Source organism: Petaurus breviceps, unplaced genomic scaffold, assembly GCF_028583685.1.
Source record: "Petaurus breviceps papuanus isolate PSGF00001 unplaced genomic scaffold, PetGlider_PUasm1.0 90417, whole genome shotgun sequence".
Lineage (NCBI taxonomy): Eukaryota > Metazoa > Chordata > Mammalia > Diprotodontia > Petauridae > Petaurus > Petaurus breviceps.
The window spans coordinates 2,686,274-2,694,108 of NW_027187245.1; positions in this window are offsets into that span (position 1 = coordinate 2,686,274).

Consider the following 7,835-nt stretch of genomic DNA (forward strand, 5'->3'; position numbering starts at 1 on the left):
CAGAAGCTATGATGTATATTCCCCCAATTGACTGGATACTAGTAGCCGCTGCAGTACAGGAAAGGCCCTATGATGGGTTTAAAACAAACAATTTCCCATAAAGAAGTGGACCAATGATAAATGGAGTAATGCATCAACACCTGGAGGGCCTTTTCAGTCCATAATATTACAAGTCAAAGGTAAGTATATTGGTAGCCTTAGTTCCACAACTGACTCCATCTAGTAACATCAAATACTTACTTCCCTGAAGCTCCAAGTCCTGTGATTGTAAATGCTGCTCAGAAAGTCACTCTTAGAAGGATTTTCTTTGACTGCAAAGAACAGACCTGTAGATAATGATTTGCCACAACTCAGACCTGCCACAGTTTCCCATCTGTGGGCCCAGTGCTCTGGATCAATTACCTGTTGATCCTCTGTAATCATGGGTCATTTGCTTACTGGACCCGCATTTCCTTACTTGCTGCCTGGTTTTATTTTTCTCATCTTGCACATAAGTGGAGCTTAGTTTTAGCTGAAGATGAAATGATGATAAATTCTTAATATATACTAAAGAAAAATAAAGACTTTGAGCTTGAATCTAGACATCAAATTAAACCAGTGGATGAATGCCCTACTTACAGAAGCCTTAGTCTTCTCTAGGAAAGATAAATCAAGTGTGACACTAACAAGGACAAAGCTTAGAGTGAGTATGTTAAGAATAATATACTAGCATCCTAAAGTTAAAAGGGGAAAACACATTTAGAGAAATTAACACCTATGAAATATCAGTCTTAACATAAACTTTTTTTATGGTTAAATGGACAAAGTTTAGAAGATATCCAAACAAAAATCCATACAATGTTAATTAAATGCAGGGTTTATCACCCTAAGGCGGCTATAGAAGATTAGTACTTCCTCATCAAAATGAAGAAAGAATATTGATAGATGTTCTCAGAGTATATGATATTGATTAAAATTTTACAGAAATACTTTTGGAACAGAGAACCCTCACTTCACAGGGCTTGTATTCACCAGTGAATTGGCATATGTAACTGAATGTGATTTATCTCTGGCACAGTCTATGAAATGGGTAACTAGACTTGAAAGGTGACCTATAGGTGGCATCAATATGAACTCAACTAATTTTCAACAAACTGTTGAGTAAATGGCTGAGTCCTGCAGACCTCTTTTTTCAAAGATAGTGGTTTATGCTAGAAATTCAGGATCAGTTAATTACCACCAATAATTATAGGGGGTTTAGCCTTCAGGATCCCAGACTTGTTGATAAATGCATATTTACATTGAAGTGGTAGAAACTGTTAAGAAATTAACATCTACCAAGTATATAGAAAGACACAAAAAGGTAAGTAAAATTCTATACCAGAAGCTTGCTATACTTTATAAATCAACAGATAACAAAGCTCCATACTTCAATTACAAATCCTCCAAATCCTTAATAATTAGGTAAATCAACTGTGGTTGGTACCATTGCAGACCAAAATGTTATCCACAATGGCCTAGTCCTAAACACTGAACCATAAAAATGTAAGACTGTTTGTAATATATGTCACCCTATTGAACAATCATAATCTCCAAACCATACAAAATGGAAATGTCACCCAAGTATAGAGACCTAATAGAAGAAATTAGAGCCTAGGAAGAAATCACAGTATATATCATTGCACCCATCCTGTCTCTAACTGCAATTGTTCCAAAGATACTTTTGGTGATACTTCAGAAAATGAGTATATTTCGGTGCTCATCAGATTATTAAAAAAAAATTAAAATGATTTCATCTATCTGTACAGTAATCCATAGAATATCAAGCATAATAAACAATAGCAGGATAGTGACTTGCCCTGAAATGTTTCTCTCTAAAATCTACCAAAAAAGTAGGAAAAACAATGAAATGAAAGTGATGATAAGACAATTGTATAGTGACCCAAAAATCTCAGTGAAGTTTTAAGCTTTAATAGTAGCTCAAAATTTCACTAAGACTTTTGGGATGCAATACATAGTGCTTCAGTGTTTTCAAAGGCTTTACATGTAGTAAAGGCCTCTTTTCAGCATCAAAATTCCCTAAAAGATAAATACTAAAGGCCCAATTATCCCCATTTTATGTAGACCATGGAGGTTAAGTGAATTGTCCATGGTTTCACAGTTGATTAAGTGTCAGTGACTGATTTGAATCCAGCTCCCCAGTGACACCTGGTCCAGTGCTCTCCCTGCTGTGCCACTTGGTAATAATTTAGGGTGATAAAACCAGTCAGAAATCTGTTTTTAGGTGAATAGGAGGAATAAATTCACACCTTTAAAAGGAAAAAGTTCTACACTTAAAAATCTGTACTCTTTCAGAAGCTACCTTTTCAAGAGTTGTTAGGTAGTGGGATTGACTGATTCAGGCCATGTCCACTGTGATCCCCAATTTCCATCTCTCCCCTTCAAAAACTGCCTTGTATATATTTTCTATTTACTTTTCTGTGTGTATATTATTCCTGTTCTTCCCCGATGGAATTTAAGTTTTTTAAGATGAGGGATTCTTTTTTTTGTCAGTGTATCCCTTTGTATCCTTTGCACCCAGCATTGTACCTTGCACACAGTAGACAGAAAATAAATGTCTGTTCAATCAAATTGAATTGAACTGTATGTTATAATACTCCATGTTGTCACATGGATTGTCTGGTGAATAATTTTCCAGATATATTAGAAAAAAATTAGAGATGATTGGGGGGGGGAACCTCAATGGTGGGAGTCAAGTGGCTTCATGATAGAGGAACAGAACACGTGCACTATATATAATAAAAGTGGAGGAGACAGCCTGGAACAAACAAGGGGAACAAGAGAGGCCAAGGATGTCTTTCTGTTCATGTGAAGCTCTTCATTCGTACTCCTTGTTAGCGGAGAATAATGATTATTAAAATGTCCCTTCATACTGTATTGGAGAGATTCCTTGGGAGATGACTGTGGCTGGTGAATAATGACTCGAATCTCTTTTATGTTACATTATTCTTAATACAGAGGAAGAGGAGGAGGGGCAAGAAAACAAAGAAGTATAAATACCTTGGTACTCTTGCCAACTTGCTAATGGTTCGTATTTCTGTCTCGTGGGCATTTGTATACACATCCATGTATTCATATTCCCATGTGGTACAGAAACACTTTACCTTGATGCCAAAGGCCATTATACCCATTCTGTGTACTCAAGTGAGAAAAGTGTCACCAGCATAATCCTGATAGATAGCATGATAATAGATAACTCTGTCAGAATGAGATGTGTAAATTAGATCACTTAAACTTCAAGGGTCCTTAAGCAATTTAGTGAGAGAGTCTTCATACTAAATTGAGTGAAAATTAGTTTTAAACATTGGCAGCAAGTTTTCCATCAATGCAAACTGAAGCTACTACAAATAGGAATACATGAAAGGCTCATCTCCTGGGAAAACCTTTTGGCGATACCAAAGCAACCAGCCTATTTTTTTCTTTGCCATCCATACTACCAAAGAACTTGTGCTCCTAGCAGCTGTTTATTTCCTTTTTATTTTTTTCCCTTGCAAAGGATTGCTGTTTTCATTGGATATTTTACCAAGAAACATGCCTTTTCCTTTTTTCAACTCTGGTGGTCCCAGTGAGGAAAAAGGCACAGATGTTAATTAGGAAAAAAAAATGACTGAGTGAGGAGAAGAGATGTGTGCATGCATGTATTTATTTTAAAGAGATTCCAACTAGTAGTTAATTTTTGAGATATGCAGAATGCAAATATCAGGGTTTCTTTTGAGATTGCTGAGGTCACTGAAGGAAACCTAATGTGGGAGATAGGCTTATATGGTAAGAATCTGGGTTGATAAAACTTAACTAAGATTAAAAACAGTAACAAAATTAACAAAAACTTCCATTAAACTCTGCTTCAAAAGCAGCATTCTCTCAGAAGTGACTATTCCAAAGGATGCTAAGTAATGGAATTCATCATTGCAAAGTACATACATCCTGGTCCCCGTCAGTGGTGGACCTTTGGCACACAAATCATAACACACCAACTTGTCACATCCAAATGCATTCATTAGAGTGAATATGGTTTTGTAGAATTCACAAGTAAAATAGTATCTGCTGTTGACTTAAAATGACAGGGGAACATAGGTGCCTTTCATAATTTGAAATCAAATTGAGCAAATTACTGCTGGTCACTGAAGAATAGAAAGTTGATGTTTGATGTTAAAGAGAAGACTACTTTATAGTTAGTATAAACTCTACTTTTCTCGGATTGTTTAGGTAAGTCAGTGGAATGTAATAGGTACCAGAGTTCAAACTATGTACTTTTCTCCACAGATATGTATTTAAATAGCTATTGTAAATGGCCCTACCATCACGGTATTACTATGATAGAAAGCTGGGATATGGCCTTCCCATTTGTTTTGCTGAAGGATGACCAAAAGATCCAATGTGGAAGGGATCAAATGGGCTGAGTTAGGTAATGGACTTTTCCAAGGGACAGATAGTCTTAGGACATATGCACTTCCCTGAGGGAAGGGAAGGCGGGAAGGCCCCCTTTGGAAAGCATCAATGACTTCTAAAGCCTCAGCTACACTTCATTTTAAGTCCCCTGATCAACCTCCCCATCTCCACTCTCCCTCACTCTCCAAACCATCCTCCACACAGCTACCAAATGGGTACTCTTGAATAACAGCTTTCAATGTGTCAGCCTCATGCTCAGGAAGCTTCAGTATTTCATTTTTGCCTCTGGGATACACTATATATGTATTGTTTGTCATCTGAACTCCTGCACAAGGTATCTCTGATCTACTTTTCCAGATTGATTTCACCTTGTTTCACTCAGCCTCCATTGTAGTTTTCTTGTAACTGTTTCCTTTGCACTCTCTCTCCTGTCTCTTTTGCCTGGGATGCTTTTGCTTTCTCATCTCCAGTCTTGGAATTAGTAACTTCCTCCAAGGCTCATTTCATATGTCTGCTCCTTCAAGTGGCCCTCTTTTCCTCCAAGAGGCAGCTGGATGGAGTACTGGGCCTGGAGTCAAGATCAAAATCTGGCCTCATATGTTTACTTACTGTGTGACCCTGGGCAAGTCACTAAACCTCTGTTTATTTCAGTTTTCAAATGTAGAATGGAGATAAATAATATTACTTACCTCAAAGAGTTGTTGTGAGGATCAAATGAGATACTTGTAAAAGGACTGTACACAGTACCTGGCACATAGTAGGCACTATATAAATGCTTATTACCTTCCCTTTTTCCTTCGTGCTCCCCAATTTGGTGAGTTAAAGAGTGACAGGATCTTTGAGGTAGAAGGTGGAGCCTGCAGATGTTCAGGAAACACGTGGTGTTCAATCAGTGGAGGACCACAGTGCTCAAAGATGGTAACTGACGGGACCACTCTAGAGGGGAAGTCCCCCATGGATTTTCATGCCCTGGACAAAATCCTGGCTCTTTCTTCCTTCTTCATGACTTTGAAGCTAAGACATTTTGAAGAAAATTCTTTCCTTTGTCATGTTGTATACAAATTTCAAAAAATAATCTCTAAAGCAATATCTAGACAGTGACAGATTGATTTTGATAGAAAGCATGGGCTAACATTTTCTTCCCTCTTCAAAACCCACTTTTATCCAACAGTAGGAAGTGCTCCAGAAATACCTTTGTTGCCATTTCCCTTTGGATATTGTCCTTTGGTCTTGCTCTTGTATCTCTAGACACCTGAAAATAATAATTAACAAAGTTAATTTATAATAATAATAATGTTAATGGGCATATTAATGAATCCCCATACAAGAAGGACTCCTTACAGGCCCCCACTGACTACCACATTCCACATATTTAACACATTCCTTATCTGTTGCCCACCCTCTGTCCCAATGTAGTTAACGTAAAGGCACTTATAGTGAGAGAATACATGGTAAAATTTGAGGGTATAATTCCCCCCTGCCCCAGTTAATTTAGTTGAAATCCATGCTCGATCTAAAAGACTAGAAAAGAAATGGGTTTCGGAGTGAACTAGGAAATCTGAAATCCTGATGCCTAATGCATTGTAACATCTTGGGAAAATTTGACATGGCTTCCTCTTTTTTCCCTTACCTTGCACTTAGTTTGCCATTTAAGATTAATGGTGAAGATATACTTTTCTAATAGCTTTAAGTCTGTAGCCAGCCTGCTCGCTAACACTATTCTAGGGAGACATGAGGGAATAAGAAGCCTTAATTACTTTTGAAACTCTGCATGAGAATCAAATACATCAATTAAATATAAATAATACAGAGGTGCACATTGGGAAGGGAAAGTTCATTTCTGTTGGAGTGGAACTAGAATGTCTTCCCAAATATGAACACTGAGCTAGCTGACTTCACATATTCAGACTCTCCATGTATCCAGGGATGATGGGTCGCACCAGAATCTCTCCTCCATCACAGATGATCACAGCTGGGCTTTGAATGGATCAAGGAGCAGCACAGACAGATTCCAATTATAAGGCCTCAAGGCTACATCTTTTTTTGGTAAGTGCTGCCCCAAACCCTCATCTAAAAGCACCCAGTCTCTGCAGTTTACAAGTCTAAAAAAGAAAAAAAACATCCAGGCATCAAATAGCCATCCTTAGTACTGGAAAAGGCCGACTATCAGTTTGACTTTCTACCAGAGGCCTTTAATTAAACCTTATGGTGCTCAAGCAGATTTGAAGGGTGTCTTTTAATGGAAAGCCTTGTCCTGTGACTTCATCATTAAAGGAGTTATTGCTGTTGAAAGTCCCTGCACCACTGCAGGTCAGGAAGTCATGCAACCTTAACATAACAACCTCAGGGAATTGTTAAAAAGGTGAGGAGATGTGACCAGTAGGCATTAGAGGCAGGCCTTGGACCCAGGTCTTCCTGATACCAAGATGGGCTTTCTATCCAGTGCACCATGCTACCTTCCAGGATTGTCTTTTGGCTTTATGGAAATATTTCCATATTTCTTAGTGTAACTGAGTATTTTTCATGACAAAAAATTAAAATTCCCAGCCTCAGAAGAGAGAAAATGTGGAGGATGCATTGTGGGATGGAGATAATTTCTCAGAGAAATACATTTTTAAAGACATCTCTATTGTATTTGTGTTACTCTATTTTACCTCTCCTGTCTATAAAAAATGTAAAAAATAAAATAAAAAAACCCAGCATGTTAAAAAGCTCTCAGCTGGATATTCTCTACTTGCAGCAATTCCCTTACCTCTCAGTGCCTCACCTCCATGATTGTAGCATCAGCGACAACTCTTTTGAGACATTTGGCCCTTCATCCCAAAGGGAAATAGACTGAAAGACTATAAAGCCATGTCATTAATAAGTGAACCCACTAAGAAAATAAAGCCCAACAAAAAGTATCAATCAGGCCGCTTAAATCTCCTGGGGCCAGTGAGTTGCTTGCAGAATTACGATGCCCCCCAGGGAGCTTCCATTCCTAAAATGGCAGCCCCTCTGTCATGCTGCTTTCACACCATATTTTTACAGTTATACTTAGGAACAAAATGAATTGTCACCATTGTTGTTTTTACCATGCATTAAACCAGCTGTCATTTGTGAAAGCCAGTAATAGGTCTCCCAGATCCAGGACCATCTTCCCTGTACCAAGCTGTGTTTGGAATAGGGTCCCTTCCACACCTGAGAATTCTTTTCCTGAGAATGAGCTAGACTTTGGTGAAATACAAATGAGCCCAAACTTTTAAGAATGGATTAGGGTGATGCCTTTTAATTTGAACAGGGAGGGAACCCTGCAGCTCAATTGGAGAATGGAACAAAAAGAGACATTAGGAGCACAGGCTCATATATTCCCCAGCCTGGCATTTAAAGCCTGCCACAATCTGGTTCCCACCTGCCTTTCCACTCTT